Consider the following 21,338-nt stretch of genomic DNA (forward strand, 5'->3'; position numbering starts at 1 on the left):
ATGGTTGAGTTACTGATCTCAGTAAAATACATTATCGATTTACTTCATAAAAGGCCATTATCTCTACATGATTTGAAAAAGTAGCACCTATAGTTTGGTTTGTTGATCGCCATGATATAGCAATATCCCCATATGTAAATAACTAGTCCGTCTGAGATCAGTGAATATTTTGCATCTATATAACCAATTAGTTGTGACCTGAATTCATTTGAATAAGCCAATCTCACATCAATGGCCCCTTAAAGGCATCTGTATATATTTATCATTCTATTGTTTTATATCGATTAAATCTTGCTAATAAGCTTACAGAAAAAGCTGCATCTGATCTAGTATTATTGACAAGATAAATGTCACGACCTGATTTCTTGTCAAGGCGTGGCAGGAACTCGATAACTTAACTTGGCCGAGTGAACCACTATCCTATATCTTTATGTTATATCATAACATGCATTCAACCCACATTTAAGAAAATAAATAAACTCTTAACTTATGATACATATAAAATAATTATTTGAATAATCAACAATATTATTTTAAAGCTGCAAATCTCCTGGAAGACATTATGCATGGTGGATATCCAACCCAAATTTCAAGTACGTATATGAAGCCTCTACTGGGAGTTCAGAACGAATTGCACAAGACATAGAATTCCTTTCTAATCCTCGAAACGAATGACCACAATTATAAATAAATATTACCTGTCTGGGTAAACTGAGAAAATTCATAGGCTAAAGCGGATCTGACCAATCAGAACTGCAATGAAGGGGAAATCTAGTCTACTGTTTGCTCACCTGTAAAACCCGTGCCTACATTGATATAGACCACCGTAGATTCCTACAAGAGAACGTCGGTACACCACAGTGGTACTCAATAAGTTTCAACAACCCCTCATGAAGTTGGAACGAGACTTTAAATAAAACATAAATGTAATATCATGAACTCAAGAATTAAATAATTTGAGAAAAAGAAGCTCATACAACATGGTTACTGAGTTTTTCTTAATTAGATATATAACTTCGTTCATTCATTCATTCATTCATTCTATTTTTAGTTTTTTAAGTAATTTTAGTCGACTGTAACTTTTTTGTGCCAAACTATGACGATTCAGTAACTATATATACGCTTACTCGTAATCTTTATATGATTACCATTCTTGATTTTCCTCACATAACAAGTTAGTAACTATTTGTACGATTACTCATAATCCTTTATACAATTATCATTTTTGGATTAGGATTTCTTTAAGCTTCAACTTCATGGTGATATCACAATCAGTTTCCACAAAATATTCATATGATATATAAGATTTAAAAATCGAAGCTTTACATGCTTCAAACAAGTGCAAAGAAACTTTAGATCTTAATTGAACTATCAATAATTGAGTATATGAGAACTAATCTTTACAGGTCAAAGGAATTTTTCTTTCATGAACAACATATGGGGCATTAATTCAATCAACGTTGCATAATGTGAAGTGTTGGTGATAATACAATTGAAAAATAAAATGAAGAAAATAAAGTATCTTCAGGCTAAGGCGCGAATATCTTGCTCTCTTTAAAAAGTTTCAAGTACACTGCAATAAAGATTTACTGGTCCAGCAGTAATCTTACTGACTAGTCCCCTCCAGGATACTACAGCCCGACAGTAGGGCTGGACATAAATATCTGTCACAACCCAGCTAGGGGCCGTGACGGGTACCCGGGGCTAGCCACCGAGCACCACTCGTTTTGCTACTCACCTTACCCATTTAATGCTCTTTTATCAATTCATGCTTAGGACATAAGAAGATCATCTTTTCATTTGAGAAAATAAAAATACTTTTATATACATAAGCCTCTCGGCCATCAAAATAATACATACATATACATAAAAGCCTCTCGTGAGACCATCTACCTACACTGCGCATCTATGAGCCTCTACTGACATACTATACATATAGGTGGAACAAGACTCCACTACGCCCAAAATATACATATACCAAGAGAATAATCATGAGCACCTCCGGACAATGGAGTGCTCGCAATCAGCTGACAGCTACTAAGAATCCGGACCAAGCTCACCTCTCTGTCTACCTGTGGGCATGAACACAGCGTCTAAAGAAAACGGACGTCAGTACGAATATTGTACTGAGTATGAGAGGCATGAACAATAATAATGCATCAAGGAAACAAGGGAGGCATCAAGTATGGAGCAACTGTACCTGACTGGGAATTACATGAAAAGTAATGCATGCTGACTTACTTTTAAGCTTATCATCATCTCATGTATGCATATCATATATATATATATATATATATATATATAAACTGCCCGACCATATAGGTGCGGTGTGATAATCAGTAACATTAGCCCGCGTCCAGGCCTCCCGCGTCCGGGGTACCATCTCATGCCGCCCACTAGTAGTGTCTGCCCATGCCAACTGGCTATGGTGTATCGTCTAAGCTGCCCGCTTTCGCAGTGACTGCCCGGCCAACTAGGCCCGGTGTAATATGATTATAATATGCTCATCATAAAATACTTATAATAATATGCTTATCAAAATATGCTTATCATCGTACATACATAAGGCCTCTAGAGTAACTATATTTCTATCGAGGTGACGTAAGGTCGTGAACCCTCGATTCCATTATGAACATTTATGAACATTCCGCCTCACCTTGAAGGGATTTGTACATAAGGTGAGTGTATACAAGGAACGACATCATTTACCTTATGAGAACGTCATATCATATTTCTTGACTTTCCGGAATATAGGAGGATCACGGAGAGGAAGAAAAATCATATCATGGGATTCATGCCATAGAAAGAAAGGACTAGCCTCACATACCTTTGGCGTTTAACTGAGCTATCGTTCACGTGCTCTCCTCCAATATCACGTCGCTACCTTCACGAGAGAATTCACATTAACGTTAGTTAATCGGTTATGAGAACGTATCGTTATTTCTAGGAAAAATTGGGCAGCATTTCCTTTGTTTCTACCACTTTTTCCCACGTTCTATTTCAACTCCTAACATTTACAACAACACTTCACAATATCGTATCAACAATCGTCATTCATAGAAGTTGAGCAAAATCCACCATTTCTCTTCATTTTTCCCACATTTATGGTTATAGTTCGTTATCGCGTTTTCTCATATATCGTGCTCACTTCCTGGTCTAAACATCGTTTACAACATATTCATAATCATGGGACATCAACATTTATGATTCCATTCCACTACCATTCAATTGTGACACTATTTATCCATTTAAGACCCATTTTTCATGCCTTTCTACAATTCAAGCATCTTGGCTTTCCAATACCTTAAACAACATGATAAAGTCATGAAACTTACCTTAGATGGTGGTGGAACAAGCCTAGAGTGGAGTTCTTCCTTTAGCTCTAAAACCCTACTTCACCTCTTTTGGAATTTCTTGATTTGGATGGACCTCACTTGAGTTTCACACACTTTGTTTCATGGATTTGGTGTTGTTGATCATTGATTTCCTTGTTATTCTTATGGTTGAAGTGCTTGGAGAATTTTCTAGAGAGTTCTTGAGTGGTGTAGATGAGAAATGAATTAAAATGAGCTTTAAGGTCCCTTTTTAATAACTCAAAATCTGATTTTTAATGAACAGCAATCGGGGTGTACAGTGGTCGTAAACCCCACTTTACGGGCCATGTACTGGTTTACGGTCCGTCCTCCACGGCCGTATTTAAGCATATCAGAAACAGAAAGGTTGGCTGAAGATTGTGGTAGTTTACGACTCAGTTACGGGCCGTATTTCAATTTACGGTCCGTATTCCAAGTCGTTTTTAACCATTTGACAGAAAGTTGAAATTTTTGAAAGGTTGGAGGACGATAGCAGTTTACGGTCCGTAAATCACTTTATGGGCCGTATTCCACTTTACGACCAACTGGGCTGAAATGAAATTTTGCGACTTATTTCCAAAGTTCATAAATAGTCATTCCCTACTTAGCAAAACATCACACACTCATGCCCTTCGTTGGTCTATTCATTGATGGCTCACGAAAAATTTCCGAGGTGTAATAATACCAAAAATCAAAAAACTGAACCGAACCGAACTGAAACTTCAACAAATCGAACCGAACCGAATTAGTTTGGTTCGGTGTTTGGTGTCCACCGTAAAAAAACCGAAACCGAAATAGCCGAACCGAAAAACCGAATGCGCACCGAAATTTAATACATTACCCAAAAAAATATTAAAATAGTTTAGGCCCATTAAGTTTAAAGCAAAAAAAACCCAATTGTAATAAGTCCTCTTTTGCATTTGTATCCCTAATTTTCCACTTCAATTGAGAAAATCAAATATCCTTAACAAAGAAAGGTAACTAGGATGTGTCTTTAGGATTAATGTATGTCATTTATGTGTTTTCTTATTTTTACGGTATGTATATAACATCTAGTAATCCTATATTATGATTATAGTTTTCTGTTCTTGTGTATCCTGTTTGTTTGATTTTGATTTCAATTTATCAATTTTATGTTTTATTGCTTTTGAGAATATGAATTAGTGTCAATGGAATCACTTATAATATTATATCAAAAAAACCGAATTGAAAAAATTGAAACCGAACCGAACTTTAAAAAACCGAAACCGAAAAAACCGAACAGAACTAGTTTGGTTCGGTGTTCAGTGTCCACCTTCAAAAAACCGAACCCGAAATAGCCAAACTGAAGTTTGATAAAACCGAACCGAAAAACCGAACGCCCACCCCTACCCGACAGTGTCGTACAACTTAAGAAACTCTGGACAAGATGTTGAGTCCAAAACTCCACTAAAAGAACACCTTCTTCAACTAAATAAAACTCTCTTTTTTCCTCATATTTTCAAGAATTCTCCAATATTTTTCCACACACCACAAGATAAGGATGACTTCTATTTAGAGGTGAAGAAAATCATCCTTAAAATGAATTGGATGAAAAATGGGAGAGTGGGATATTAAATTGGTGAGAATATGGGAGAGTAATGTATTAGAGGTTGCAAGGGAATGAAAGAAAGTAATTGGACACTTTCTTGACTCTAATGGCCATTAACGTAAATAAGAAATGCAGCAAAATGTGATATTGACAGGATGCACTTTAATACAATATTATTTAATATAAAATTCTCTAAAGGTCAAGAAATCCCCACTCATCTATATATAATATAAAGCTAGGCATAAACAAGGTGAGGTGGCACCTCTCTGGCCAGGTAAAGTATGAGCACTAGCGACCCGATGGGGTGCTTCAAAGGATGCCCATTCCTGAGTGGAAGTGGGAGAGGATTACCATGAATTTTGTCACGGGTCTTCCGAAGACCCTTGGCAATTTTGATTCTATTTGGGTGATAGTGGATCAGTTGACTAAGTCCGCTCACTTTGTTCCGGTTCAGGTTTCCTATACCGCGGAGATATTAGCCAAGATGTATATTCGGGATATTGCGAGATTACATGGGATCCCTATTTCGGTTGTATCTGATCGGGGTACTATCTTCACTTCCCGATTCTGGAGAGCCTTTCAGGAGGAATTGGGTACCCGATTAGACTTTAGTACAACTTTCCATCCCCAGACCGATGGCCAGTCCGAGCGGACCATTCAGGTGCTCGAGGACATGCTGAGAGCGTGTGTTATTGACTTTGGTGGTCATTGGGATCAGCACTTGCCCTTGGTAGAGTTTGCATACAATAACAGTTATCATTCGAGTATTGGTATGGCGCCTTTTGAGGCCTTATATGGTAGGAGGTGTAGATCTCTGATTGGTTGGTTCGATGGGTTTAAGGCTCGACCTAGGAGCACGGATCTATTGAGAGAGTCCCTTGATAGAGTGAGAGTTATTTAGGCCAGGCTCGTGGCAGCTCAGAGTCGGCAGAAGATGTATGCGGATCGGAAGGTCTGGGATTTGAAGTTTGCTATTGGTGACCAAGTTCTATTGAAGGTTTCACCCATGAAGGGTGTTATGAGGTTTGGTAAGAGGGGCAAGTTGAGCCCCAAGTATATTGGTCTGTTTGATATTGTGGATTGTTTTAGCGATATAGCTTATGAGTTAGCATTACCGCCAGGCTTGGCGGGAGTTCATCCCGCCTTTCACGTTTCGATGCTGAAGAAATACCATGCCGATGGTACCTACATTGTCTGTTGGGATTCTATATTGCTTGATGAGAATTTGACTTATGAGGAGGAGCCTATCGCGATCTTATATAGGCAGGTTCGAAAATTGAGGTCAAATGAGATTACTTCCATGAAGGTGCAATGGAAGCACCGTCCTATTGAGGAGGATACCTGGGAGACTGAGTCCGATATGCGTAGCCATTATCTCCAGTTGTTCACTGATTAAGGTATTTCCCTACTTTCCTTCTTTTCTTTGCTCGAGGACGAGCAACGGTTCAATTGGTATTTGATGTAATGACCCGTTTGGTTGTTATAGTTCTTTCGGCATTTTTTCCCATTCCCGAGCATTGATTAGCTCTCTTTTGACCCGAGGGGACCCTTGATATGCTTCCCGGGGTGCCTAGACCGAATTCGGGCAACTTTGGTGAAAATATAGGCTTAAAGTGAAAAATGGTTGACCTAAAGTTGACTTTGGGCAAACAGACCTTTTCCAAAATTCCGTCGATTCCGAGAGGTCCGGATGGTCGTTTAGAACCTGTATGAGTAATTGGTTCAGTTCCCAATGCATTCGGATGCATTTCCGGACTTGGAATGGAAAATTGGAATTAAGGTATCGGGGGTTGACTCGGCCAACGAGGCCTCCGTTGGAAATTTTGAGACCACGAGCGCGTTTGCAACGTATTTTTGTGTGGGTCTGTGTGTTTGGTTTGTGAGCAGATGGCCTCAGAAATGACACGGGATCTCGATTGAAGACTTAGAAAATTCGGGGATTTATGGTGTCTGGTGCCCGCAATGGTGGCAGCAGAGCCGCCCCAGCGGCACCGCTGTGGCGGTGTCATTACCGCTGGGGTGGCCATGTGTAATTTTGGCCGCACTGCTGTGGCGGCATCCCAGTCGCCGTAGCGGGGCCGCCGCAGCGGTATCTCTACCGCCGTGGCGGTGACAGGCAGTTAAATTTCATTAAATGTGTCTAAAATAAGTTCTAGACCCTTATTATTTCTCATCTCGATATTTGAGCATGGAGAAACTGTTCTTGGAGATACTTTGAAGAAATTCTTGGAGGTAAAACTTGCCTAATCCTTTACTCTTCCTTAATCACAATCATCTTAGATTTCCCCCTTCCCTTTAACAATCCCTTAGAGATGGAATTTGAGAGAGGGTCTTGGAAGAACATTTCCCTAGATTATTAATGATACATTGATGATGGTTATGCTAAAACTTGATGAACCTAAGCTTATTAATCACGTATCTTCCACTTTTAACGTTGAATTTCGGATTTGGAGATTTAGGGTTTATACGCAATTTGGGGGTTTTTGCTTGAAATCGGATTTAGGCCAATCCTTGAGTTAAATCAAGAATTGGTGGCTGTTTTATGATCACTTAGTACTTAATTTGGTATTTTTCCCCTGAATTTCCTGTTATGCCCTTGTGGGCCCGTTTTCCCAAATTCTAGGGTTAAAGTTGACCTGATTGATACCATAGTAATATTAGTATCATTCTTTATGATTTCTAATATAGAATTCGATTATGCTTAGACTACTTTGGTTCTGAGCTTCAGAGGAAGGGCAAGGCAAAAGAGTGACTTATTGGTGTTGCGGTTCGGCAGTCCAAGTACGTTATGGTTTACCTTTAGTGAGCCTTCATATAGTGAATCACATATTTAGATTATAATATCGGAGACAGCATATGAACCTTTGGGTATGAAGTTGGGATGCATATTGCCTTAGGTTGGGCCCTGATGTGTGTTGGGACTAGCCACCCCATTATATGTGCTTGATTGTTCAATTGTGTTGGATTGATGCCATGTGTAGTTGGTAAATATAGATTTCTATCTTGTCGACTTGATTTGGATAGAATGGACATACCCCTGGTTGGTATTTTTCCTTAGATATATTGTTGGCGTACCCACTGTTGGTACTGGACTTATTGATATATGTTGGCATACCCACTGTTGATATTGTGATGTGATACTTGTTGGCGTACCTCATCGTGGTACTTATGATATTGAACTTGATTGATTTGCATATGCATTGCACGCATTCTCTCATAGTCATGCATGGCCAATACTCGGTGATGATTCGATATCATTGATTTGAGCGAAACTGATATTTGATAAACTCTTTTACTTGAGTGATTGTAAAAAGGCCGATGTCCGAAGATCCATTCCGGAATCATTGATTATATGAAACTGATAATTTGATGAACTCTTTTACTTGAGTGATTGTGAGAAAGCCGATGTCCGAGGTTCAATTCCGGAATCGTTAATTGTGTGAAACTGATATTTGACAGACTCTTTTACTTGAGTGACTCTGAAATGGCCGATGTCCGATGATATTCCGGCATTGTTGTTGCATGGCTGATTTCGATGTTATCCCGGAATCGTTGTTAGTGCATGACCTCCGCGGGTCCCCCAGGGTGGTGCCGGTGAGACTCCCCTTGTGAACAATTAGCCAGGGTCCCATCTGTCTGTTGGGCAAAGATCCAGGACGGGTGGAACTTAGACTTCCTAAGTCACGCTGGGTTGTGCTACCGAGACGTCGATATTTCCGTTCGGAGTTCATGTGTACACCTCATTTGCATGGCATGGCATCACATCCATACCATTATTGCACTGTATTGCATCATGACTTGATTGAGATATTTGGTGATTAATTTGTGATGATTGGATTGTGATGTTTGATTTGGATCGGATATACTCAGACTTGACATATTTGGGTTTAGATGCTTACATAGGTGATGACGGATACTTGGTTTTAATTATATCGTCTCATGCTTGATTGGTTTATTTGCTTATCTGCTTTATCTTCTGAATTGTGTTAACTAGACTTAGTCGGCCGATGATGCCTACCAGTACTGTTGATTGTACTGACCTGCACTTGTTACATTCTTTTATGAATGCAGAGTACCAGGATGGATCTACTTCTGTGACCCGTGGCTAATCGACACTTCAGCTTCCTCTCGAGTTTCCAGGGTGAGCATGGCGTCCGCTGACCTTGAAGACCTTCCTATCATATGTCTTACTTTTACTTCAGAGACATATACATTATGTATTAGTGTTCCAGACTGTATTATTCCTCTTAGATGCTCTTGTTCAGACTAGACCCTGGGGGTATTTACTGTCTTCCGCACTTTTACTACTACCCATATATATATATATATATATATATATCGTGAGGCGTACGTATTTATTGATTTACGCTACTTAACTTTCTTCAATTTATGTATTAGTTCATTGTTGGGATAAGGGTTCGCTTACCGAGGTAGGAAGGTAAGTGCCCACACGACTTAAGCAAAATAAGTAGTGACAAGTTGGTATCAGAGCCCTAGGTTACCCGATCTTTAGTACAAGAGCGTGTCTAGTAGAGTCTCGCGGATCGGTACGATGAGCTCCGTACTTATCTGCTGGAGGCTATAGGACATTTAGGAAATCTCACCTTTCTTCTTTCCGTCGTGCGGCTTTATTCAAATTGGTATCTGGAAAGATCAAATCAGTATCTGACTCTTATCTCTTCTCTCACAGATGGTGAGGATTCACGACACACCAGCATGGAGGATGTACATGAGGTTGACCCCACCGATTTTTACTGGCGCCTCAGGCGAGGATGCCTACAAGTTCATCGTGATCATGCATGAGCTACTCCATGCAGCAGGGATTACAGATACCCTCGAAGTTAGGTATGTTACCCTTCGACTCAGCAGTGGCGCGAGGGCATGGTGGAGAGGCTATCTTGCCAGCAAGCTAGCAGGTGCGCGACCACTTACTTAGGAGCAGTTCTATGGGTTGTTCCTGGAGAGGTATGTGCTCCGTTCGCGGAGAGACGAGCGTCAGCGTCAGTTTCTCGATCTTCGTCAGGAGGGCATGCCAGTTGCTACCTAGACGACCCATTGATTTGCGGCTAAATGCATCAGCTACTACATTCGCCTTTCCAGGGTGGTATAAAATACTCACATCATAATCTTTCAATAGTTCTAACTACGGCCTCTGCCGAAGATTCAACTCCTTCTGTTTGAAAATATATTAGAGATTCTTGTGATCTGTATAAATATCAACATGAACGCCGTACAAAGTGTCTCCACATCTTTAGTGCATGAATAACTGCAGCCAATTCGAGGTCATGAGTTGGATAATTCTTCTCATGTTTTCGCAACTGTCTGGAAGCATAGGCAATGACTTTACCGTGCTGCATCAACACACAACCTAACCCAACACCAGAGGCATCACAATACACAACATAACCGTCTGGTCCTTCTGGAAGTGTCAGGACTGGGGCTGAAGTTAATTTATCCTTCAATTCCTGGAAACTGCGTTCACAAGCATCAGTCTACTGGAATTTTGCTGATTTCTGAGTTAACTTCGTCAATGGTGCTAAAATAGAGGAAAACTCTTCCACAAATCTTCTATAGTAACCTGCCAATCCTAGAAAGCTACGGACTTCTGTAGGTGTTGTAGGCCTCGGCAAAGTCTTCACAGCCTCAATCTTTTGAACATCTACTCGAATGCCATCAGCTGAGATAATATGGCCTAGAAAAGTCACATAATTTATCCAAAACTCGCATTTTGAGAATTTTGCATACAATTTTCGAGTCCGGATAATTCCAAGGACAATACGCAAGTTGTCTGCATCCTCCGTTTCTGACCGAGAATATACCAAGATATCATCGATGAACACGATCATGAATAGGTCTAGAAAGGGCCTGAATACATTATTCATCAGATTCATAAATACCGCCGGAGCATTAGTCAACCCAAATGACATCACCCGAAATTCATAGTGGCCATATCTCATTCTGAAAGCTGTCTTGGGAATATCTTCTTCTCTAACTCTCACTTGGTGATACCCCGATCTTAGATCAATTTTGGAAAACCATTTGACACCTTGTAATTGGTCAAACAAATCATCGATCCTTGGAAGCGGATATCTGTTCTTTATTGTCACCTTGTTCAGCTGCCTATAGTCAATGCACATCCGTAGGGAACTATCTTTCTTTCTCACAAATAGGACAGGTGCTCCCCACGGTGATGAACTGGGCCTAATGAATCCTTTCTCAAGCAAATCTTTCAATTGTGCCTTTAGCTCTTTCAACTCAGCAGGAGCCATTCGGTAAGGAGGAATAGATATAGGCTTGGTGTTTGGCAACACATCACTCGCAAAATTAATCTCCCTTTCTGGAGGAAGGCCTGGAAGTTCATCTGGAAATACATCCGAAAATTCATTTACTACCGGGATGGATTGAAAAGTCGGCGGTTTTGCTTCAGTATCATGAACTCGAACTAGATGATAAATATAGCCTTTCGCGACCATCTTCCTTGCCTTGAGGTAGGAAATAAACGTACCTCTTGGAGACGCTGTATTACCTTTCCATTCAATTACGGGTTCTCTTGAGAATTGGAATCGAACTATTTCCATTCTACAATCCACATTGGCATAACAAGAAGCCAACCAATCCATGCCCATAATCACATCAAAATCTAACATTTCCAGCTCAATTAAATCAGCAATAGTCTGACGATTACATACCACCACCACACAATTCTTGTATACTTGTCTAGCTATTACGAGATTACTGACCGGAGTAGATACTTCAAAAGGTTTAATTGATTCGGGTTTCACCCCAATGCGACCAGCAATATAAGAAGTAATATAAGACAATGTAGAACTCAGATCTATCAATGCATAAACGTCATGAGAGAATATAGATAGTATACCTGTAACCACATCCGGGGAGGACTCAAGATCCTGACGTCCGGCTAGAGCATAAATACGGGGCTGGGTGCCACCTGAACGGGATGCTACCCCTATGCCTCTACTACGGTCTGCCGAAACCTGGGGAGTCTGCCCTACGGGGCACACAGATGAAGATGAACCGGCTACTGATCCTGTGGGCTGAACCTCACCTCTATCATGCCTCGAGGGATAATCACGCATCACGTGCCCAGTCTGTCCATAAACATAACAAACATCTGAACCTTGGCGACATGGGCCGAATGTAACTTTCTGCACTGACTACATCGTGGAATCGGTGGTCTCCTCTGACTAGGATCACCTCCAAACTGGGAACCTGAGACCCTCGAACTCTGACCCAGACTAGAATAAATAGGGCGATCAAATCTCCTACCCGCGAACCGAGGAGGTGCACTAGTCGCGGACTAGCCTGAATATCTGGAATACTATTGCTAACCCCCTCTATACTCACCACTAGTAGATCTAGCCCTCTTACTCTGCCCTCCATTAATATCACGCTCACCCCTTTGTAGATGTTGCTGCTCTTTTAAGTTCTGGGCATGGGCCTGAATACGAGAAATATCCATCCCCTCTTGCAATGAAGCTGTCAAGCAATCTCTGAACAAATGCGGCCCTAAGCCACTCACAAACCTGTGTACTCTATCTCCCATATCGGCTACCATAGTGGGGGCATACCAGGCCAATGAAACCTGTCAGCTTGGGCCCTTCGAACCTCGGGTGGCAAATAGTGACGAAGGGAAGGAGTCCGGAACCAAAATGCTCCCAAAAAAACCACTTTGAACCAAAATACCCCAACAATAAAAAAAATGTTACAAAACTACCTTTAGCGCAGTAATTTACTGCGCTAAAGCAGTTCACGGAGATGGAGCCGTTAACTGCTTTACCGCAGTATTTTTCTGCGTTATAGAAGCTGTTAAAAAACAATTAGCCAACTTTATTTTTTGAAACACTTAGTGTTTTTTTTCATACTTTGACCAATGATTAGTCGTGTGTCAAGACTCCGAAAAGTCAATATTTTATATAGAACCTGATATTTTTTTCTGCGTACAATAATGTAGGCTCAATACATCAAGGATACGTAAACGTTCGGATCGTCATTTTAGGGGTTGAAAAGGTGCCCGAAGTAAGTTTTGTTTGTAAACTTTAGGTTTAAGTGTTCTATATACGTAGACGTCCATTTTTGTTTGAAGACTTGTTGTCATTAGCTTAAAGTTTTTTATTTTTAGGGTTTAGATTTAAGTGTGTTATTTTTTAAAGCGTAACTTTATTTCGAATATACGTGGTTTTTTGCGCTCGGACGTCCCATTTACGCGATTTTTTTTTGCAACATATTCGAAAGAAAGTTACGCATTAAAAAATAACACACTTAAGGAACTTAGTGTTTTTTTCCATAAAAAGATCGCAACATCTTATTTTAATAAATCTTTTCTTTGCAGCGCTTAGTGTTTTTTTCATACTTTGACCAACGATTAGTCGTGTGTCATGACTCCGAAACGTCAATATTTTATATAGAACCTTATTTTTTTTTGCGTACTATAATGTAGGCTCAATACATCAAGGATAAGTAAACGTTCGGATCGTCGTTTTTGGGGTTGAAAAGGTACACGAAGTAAGTTTTGTTTAAGTTTTAAGTGTTTTATTTTTTAAGGTTTTGATTTAAGCGTGTTATTTTTTAATCAAGACATAACTTTATTTTGCAAATAAATATAATTCTAAAAAATATAGGGAGAAAAACTAGTTGTAAAGTGGTCAAACTTTAGATGGTCATAACTTTGCGCTCGGATGTCCATTTTATGCATTTGTTTTTGAACTTGTGTATGTTTTCGAGATCTATGCGGACAAACTACCGGTTTGGCCGAGCCAATTTTTTAAAAAATACCTTTTATCCCATTCAATTTCAATTTCCCCCTAAATTGGCTTGAAATTTTAAATTTTATTTACTTATAAGATGATGATACGCAATAGATTTCAACGTAAAAATCCCGGGGTAATGTAGCTGTGAATGTAAATTTCACTTCTGCGGTTTCAATTTTTGAAAATAAAGCTGACTAATTTTCTCGACATATAAAGTTCACTAAAATAACCTTACAGTCAAACACTAAGTTTTTTCAAACAAAACTTACTTCGGGCACCTTTTCAACCCCTAAAACGACGATCCGAACGTTTACGTATCCTTGATGTATTGAGCCTACATTATAGTACGCAAAAAAAATGAAGTCAGGTTCTATATAAAATATTGACTTTTCGGAGTCTTGACACACGACTAATCGTTGGTCAAAGTATGAAAAAACACACTAAGTGTTGCAAAGAAACAATTTGCTAATTTTTTTTAGTGCTCGCTATTTTACTGCGCTATACAAAAAAAAATATATTCTTTAGCGTAGTAAAATACTGCTCTAAAGCAGTTAAAAACCTTTTGGCAACAACTTTATTTTCAATAAATCTAAACCCTAAAAATAAAAAACCTTAAGCTAATGACAACAAGTCGTCAAACAAAAATGGAGGCCTATGTATATAGAACACTTAAACCTAAAGTTTACAAATAAAACTTACTTCGGACACCTTTTCAACCCCTAAAATGACGATCCGAACGTTTACGTATCCTTGATGTATTGAGCCTACATTATTGTACGCACAAAAAAATATCAGGTTCTATATAAAATATTGACTTTTCGGAGTCTTGACACACGACTAATCGTTGGTCAAAGTATGAAAAAAACACTAAGTGTTGCAAAAAAAAAAAATTTGCCAATTTTTTTTTTAGTGCTCGCTATTTTACTGCGCTATACAAAAAAAAAAAAAACTTTAGCGTAGTAAAATATTGCGCTAAAGCAGTTAAAAACCTTTTGGCAACGACTTTATTTTCAATAAATCTAAACCCTAAAAATAAAAAACCTTAAGCTAATGACAACAAGTCTTCAAACAAAAATGGACGTCTATGTATATAGAACACTTAAACCTAAAAGTTTACAAATAAAACTTACTTCGGGCACCTTTTCAACCCCTAAAATGACGATCCGAACGTTTACGTATCCTTGATGTATTGAACCTACATTATTGTACGCACAAAAAAATATCAGGTTCTATATAAAATATTGACGTTTCGGAGTCTTGACACATGACTAATCATTGGTCAAAGTATGGAAAAAAACACTAAGTGTTGCAAAAAATAAAGTTGGCCAATTGTTTTTTTTTTTTGGTACTGTTTCTATAACGCAGTATTTTACTGCGTTATAGAATTTTTTTTAACAGCTTCTATAACGCAGTAAAATACTGCGGTAAAGCAGTTAACAGCTTCGTCTCCGTGAACTGCTTTACTGCGCTAAAGGTAGTTTTGTAACATTTTTTTTTGTTGGGGTATTTTGGTTCAAAGTGGTTTTTTTGGGGGCATTTTGGTTCCGGACTCCGAAGGGAAGTATCTACAAATTCCTGCCAAACTGGGGGAGGTGCATTTTCCTTCCTCGAAGATATCCAATTATTATACCATAAGATCGCTACATCCCGGAGTCTATAAGATGCCAGCTCCACTGACTCGGTATCCGAAGCATGGATAATCCTCAACGTTCTCAACATTTCATCTATAAAACCTTGCTGGTCTTCATCCGGCTTCGACCCAAAAAATTTCGGAGGATTTAAACTCATGAAATCCCAGACCCTGGCACTAGTGGCTCTATCACTGGGACCCGCACTTTGCCGTTGAGCCTGAGCGGCAACCAACTGGGTCAATAGCTGAATGGCCTCGGTCATCTGTTGACCCCGAAGCACCCGGTGGAGGAACTGGAGGCATAGGAGCCAGAGCTGAAGCCCCTCCTTGTTCCTCTAGGATAGGCGGAGTGTGAGAAGTATTGGATGGAGCCTCATTATGGGATTCACCTTCTTCTACATTCATTGACGGCTCCCTTTCCATCCGCCTTTCTGTCGTAGCTTTGCCCTTCTGGGCGGCTATGACTTTTCTCTTTTCCGGCATCGCTGAAATCATAACACACAATTAGGGAGGAGAAAATCTTATAACATGGCTCTATGGCACGATCTAATAATAAGAAGAATGGTCGTTTTTCCTAAATGCCCCGCAGCCTCCTGTTTATAAGTGTGGTGCGCTTCACACCCATAAGCAAGACTCTGCTGGACACGGCTCGTAGACACACCCTAGGACGGAACTGCTCTGATACCACTTTTGTCACGACCCGACTAAGGGCCATGACGAGTACCTGGAGCCTACTACCGAGCACCACTCATTACGCTAGTCATCATACTCATCCTAGACAAATATAATCTAAAAGGCAATTCATAAATATACATAAGCCCTCACGGCAGCAAAAATGATATATAAAAATATACACTGATGTATCTATGAGACAGCTGCTACCCACGCATCCGTATCTACAAGCCTCTACTAGAGTACTGAGACATAAGGACGGGACAGGACCCCGTCATGACTAATTATATATACAAATAATATATATAAAAAATGGCACCTCCGTAATAGTGGAGTGCTCCAGTAAGTCTGCTGAGTAGCTCCTATAAATCTGGGCCATCTCCCTGCCTACCTGTGGGCATGAACACAGCGTCCAAAAGAAAAGAACGTCAGTACGAAAAATGCACTGAGTATGTAAGGCATGAATAATACTAGCATAATAAAGAAATAATGAAACATGAGGTGAAGGTATAACCTGCTTAGCTTTTAAAGGGAAACACATGTTATGCATATCAAATATGTTACATCCGGCATTTTTGCATATTCAAAAAAATTCGAGATAACTTGGCTTGTAATGAATGAGGCCATATTTGGACCTTACTTGGTATGAATGTGTCGGCTAAGAATACATTGGTGTGGAATTACGAAAGGAGGCCAAGGGCAAAATTGGAATTTTAGAAACTTGTTCCATGAATTATAATAGTTAACCTACAATTTGGGCTCACAAAATCATAAGAAAATAAGGCCCAATCAAGGGAGGCCCAACCGGCCAAGATGGCCTTTGGCCCAAGTCCATTAATTAGTCATGTGACTAATTATATTAAGGGGATAAGCTCCTAAGAAACTTCAAGAGAAAACAAGAACAAACAAGAGAAAAAGAAAGAGAGCAATTCGGCTAGAGAGAGAAAGGAAAGGAAAGGAAAAAAAATAATTTCTTGGAGCTAAATCCTTGGTTCAAAAATTCATTTCTTGTGGGATTACTACTAAGCTCAAGATTCTCTTCAAGGTGATATAATTATCTTGGCAAGGAAGCAACCTTAACCCCAAGTGGAAAGTCTTGGAAAAGGTAAGGATTTCATGCTTTTGTTATGTTATGGAAGATGTATGTGTGATGTAGTGTGTGGGAATGAATGAAAAGTATGAAAATTTTGTGTGTTAGGGGTGTGTGTATGTTGGCCGTGTGTGTGTTAAGATGTGTAGATAATATGAGTTGAATTTTTATGTTATAATCTAGTTGTGGTTATGGTAGAATTTGTATTGGAAATGAAAGTTGAATGAATTAGGGGAAGTTGGAAAAATATAGAATATGGCCGTGTGGTACTATGTTAATGAGGGAAGATGAATTAATTTTTTTTTAGCATGTTAATTGTGTTATTGTGAAGTGAATGGAAGAATAATGGTTCTTGTTGTCATGGAAAATAGTTGTTAAGTTGTTGTAGGAAATTTTGTAACTTGATAGTAGTTTATGTAAATATGGAAATGGAAGTGCTAAGGTGCAAATTATGATTGTTATTAATTGTCACGACCCGACTAGGGGGCCACGACGAGCACCCGGTGCTACCCCACCCGGGCACCCCCTTATCATGCATATCATAACATCTAGGTGAACCATAATTCATTTCATGCATTTTAAATCATTAATCAAGCTAGTCCCATTGGACGACCATCATCAATTAACATATCATGGGCATCTATGCCATGTCAAATATACAAGGCCGACGAGGCCAACAAAAGATATACAAAACATAGGCCGACATGGCCAAACATCTCTACCCACATACACATGACTACGAGCCTCTAAGAGTATGACATATCATGAGCGGGACAGGACCCCGCTATGCCCATAATTATATACACAAAAGAATGAGTACCCAAAAGATATGGCTCCGAAGGAAATGGAGCTCTCTATGAAATCTTCAAATAGGCAGCTATGGGTTAAGTCTGTCTCCCTGTGCACCTGCGGGCATGACGCAGCGTCCACAAACAAAAGAACGTCAGTACGAAGAATGTACTGAGTATGTAAAGCATGATTAACATTGATATACAACACAATGAACAATATATGGAATAGCATAGGAGGGGAGACAATAATATCATCATCATCATGTCGCTTACTTACTCACATCGTCATTCGTGCCCCATAATAAAACTCGTACCATACTTGTGCTCGTATTAGTATACATGTCCTTATTCGTATTCTTATACATAGTCTCATCACATTCTTTTACATAATATATACATACATAGTCATTTCGTATACATGGCATTTACATAGCGTACCCGACCTCATTGGATCAGTATTTCATATACATACTTGGCCAACCAAGGCTCAATGTTACTCATACCTGGCCCTACCAAGGCTTCAGGGTTATCCGCACCATCTGCAGATGTGTGCGCGCGTTTCGTAATCGTATACATATTCTATACATATTCATACACATATATTCTACCCGGCGTTATAAGCTCGGGGTTTCATTATAGCCCTTCATAGGCACGTATGAGTATAACAGCCCGTAGGCACCTTTAGCATCATTATTATCACCATCATCATTACTATCATTATCGTTATTGTTACTTCTATATCGTAGTCTTACTCGTCACGTGAGGTGCGTAGCGCATTCGTAGTACCAATCAAGGATAGTGAGCTTATGAGCTCGGAATGTGAAACATTTGTAGTCAACATGCTCATATAGAGGGATTAGGAGTTTGGCCAAAGAACCATGCCTTATGAAAGAAGGGTTAGCCTTACATACCTCTTTGTCGAATTATTCTACACTTGCACGTACTCCTTCGATGCTCACGTTTCTACCTTCATTAAGGCCATACTATCATTAGTATCGATAACTAGTGCACGTGGCTAGAACTAGAGAAAATTGGACAGCATCTCCTTTATCTATACAACATTTGTCCATATCATAATTCAACCCCCAAACGTCAACAACACATTTATAATATCATTTCCATGGCCATTAATCATCTACATTATCCACATTCTCAATTCACTTCCATTTGTCTCTATTTATGGTCACAACACCCAACTTCGTTCATCCATATACAATGTCTATTTCCTGATCTTAACGTCATTTATAACACACTCATATCACAATACAACAACAATCATGATTCAATTCAAACTATGTCTCAAAAACGTCACTATTCATCACTCATGCCCTAGTGGACCATGTTTTCTACAATCCATGCATTTTAATTCTCCAATACCGTAAACATCATATAAAAATCATGAATCTTACCTTAGAAGTTGTAGGGACAAGCTTTTGTTGATAATACTCCACTTTGAGTAAAACCCTAGTTTTTCTCCATTTGGGTTTCTTGACTTTAGATGATCCTTGATGGGTTTCTACCTTGGATTTACTTGTTTAATGTGGTTGATGGATTAATACCCTTGAAAACTTGTACAAAAGTTGTAGAGAGATGTTTTAGAGAGAGAGAGGAAATGTGGAAATGATTTTCATGAACTTGGTCTTTATTTAATAAATCATCACTGAACTGTCGGGTTCCATTATACGGTCCATTATACGGTCCGTATAATGGTTATACGGTCCGTATAATAGACCGTGAAATGGGTCTGCCCAGCACCCCTTCACTGTGACTACTTGACGGTCCGTTATACGGTCCGTAAAACAGTTTTACGGTCCGTATAACTGACCGTAAAACGTTACCAGTGAGCAACCTTTCACTGTGACCATTCGACGGTTCGTTATACGGTCCGTATAAATTTTATACGGTCCGTATAACTGACCGTATAATTTCACCAGCAACCAACCTTCACTGTGATGGTTTTACGGTCCACTATACGGTCCGTATAACATTATACGGTCCGTATAATGAGCCGTAGAACTCATCAGTCACTGAACTTAGTTTCGCCACTTCGTTTGATCTCCGATCCTCATGGAACCTTCTTAACACTTGTTTAACACTTCAATACCAATCTAAGGGATGTTATAACTCTTTCCCAATATGCCCTTAAGTCATCCTTAACCCGATACTCGTATTTCGCTAGTTCATTCACTTGCGTACCAACGGAAGATATTTCGGAGGTGTAACATTCTCCCCTCCCTTAAGAACATTCGTCCTCGAATGTTGAGAACACCCGGGATTTTATAAAAATTTTGCCAGAGTTTCCCCTATAACATGGCACTAACAACCTGTCACAACAACCCATAATATCGATGCCACACAGGGCCACATCATAACAACATGAAAATTTTGGCCACACACGACCCAGAAGCATAAAAGGAAAACATCCATACCTTATGATTTTGACGTCTCATCTTGGACTTCTCCCAAGGGCTGAAATAAATGCGGGTACTTGGATTGCATATTTTCTTCCGCTTCCCATGTCATTTCCTCTCGATTATTATTTTTCCACAAAACTTTAACTGAGGCCACTTCTTTGTTTCTAAGTCTCCGTACTTGCCTATCTAATATGGCAATGGGTATTTCATCATAAGTTAACTTTTCTGTCACTTGAATATCATTCACTGGGACGACCCTCGTAGGATCTCTAACACACTTCCGAAGCATCGAGACATGGAAAACCGGGTGAACTGACTCCAAGTCTGGAGGTAAGTCTAATTCATAGGCCACTTTGCCTATATTTCGCACAATTTCATAAGGCCCTATATACCGGGGACTAAGCTTCCCCTTTTTGCCAAATCTCATAACGCCCTTCATCGGCGACACTTTCAAAAACACCCAATCCTTAACTTGAAACTCTAAGTCCCTTCGACGATTATCCGCATAAGACTTTTGGCGACTTTGAGCCGCCAACAACCGATCTTGTATGAGCTTGACTTTCTCTATGCCTTGTTGGACCAAATCGGGCCCCATTAACTTGGCCTCTCCCGTTTCAAACCACCCAATCGGGGATCTACACTTTCACCCATATAAAGCTTCATATGGTGCCATTAGGATGCTGGAGTGATAACTATTATTGTAAGAAAACTCAATGAGTGGCAAATGGTCATCCCAATTTCCCCCAAAATCTATCATGCATGCCCGTAACATATCTTCAAGAGTCTGGATGGTGCGTTCAGCTTGCCCATCGGTCTGTGGGTGAAATGCCGTGCTAAGGCGCACTTGGGTCCCTAGACCCTCTTGAAAGGACTCCCAAAATTTGGCCGTAAACTGAGTTCCTCTATCGGCGATAATAGACACTGGGACACCATGGAGTCTCACTATTTCTTTAACATAAAGCCTTGCATAATCTTCTGCCACATAGGTCGTCCTGACCGGTATGAAATGAGCTGATTTAGTGAGTCTATCCACAATCACCCATATGGAAT

This window comes from Lycium barbarum, chromosome 3 (genome assembly GCF_019175385.1).
Source record: "Lycium barbarum isolate Lr01 chromosome 3, ASM1917538v2, whole genome shotgun sequence".
In the NCBI taxonomy this organism is placed as follows: domain Eukaryota; kingdom Viridiplantae; phylum Streptophyta; class Magnoliopsida; order Solanales; family Solanaceae; genus Lycium; species Lycium barbarum.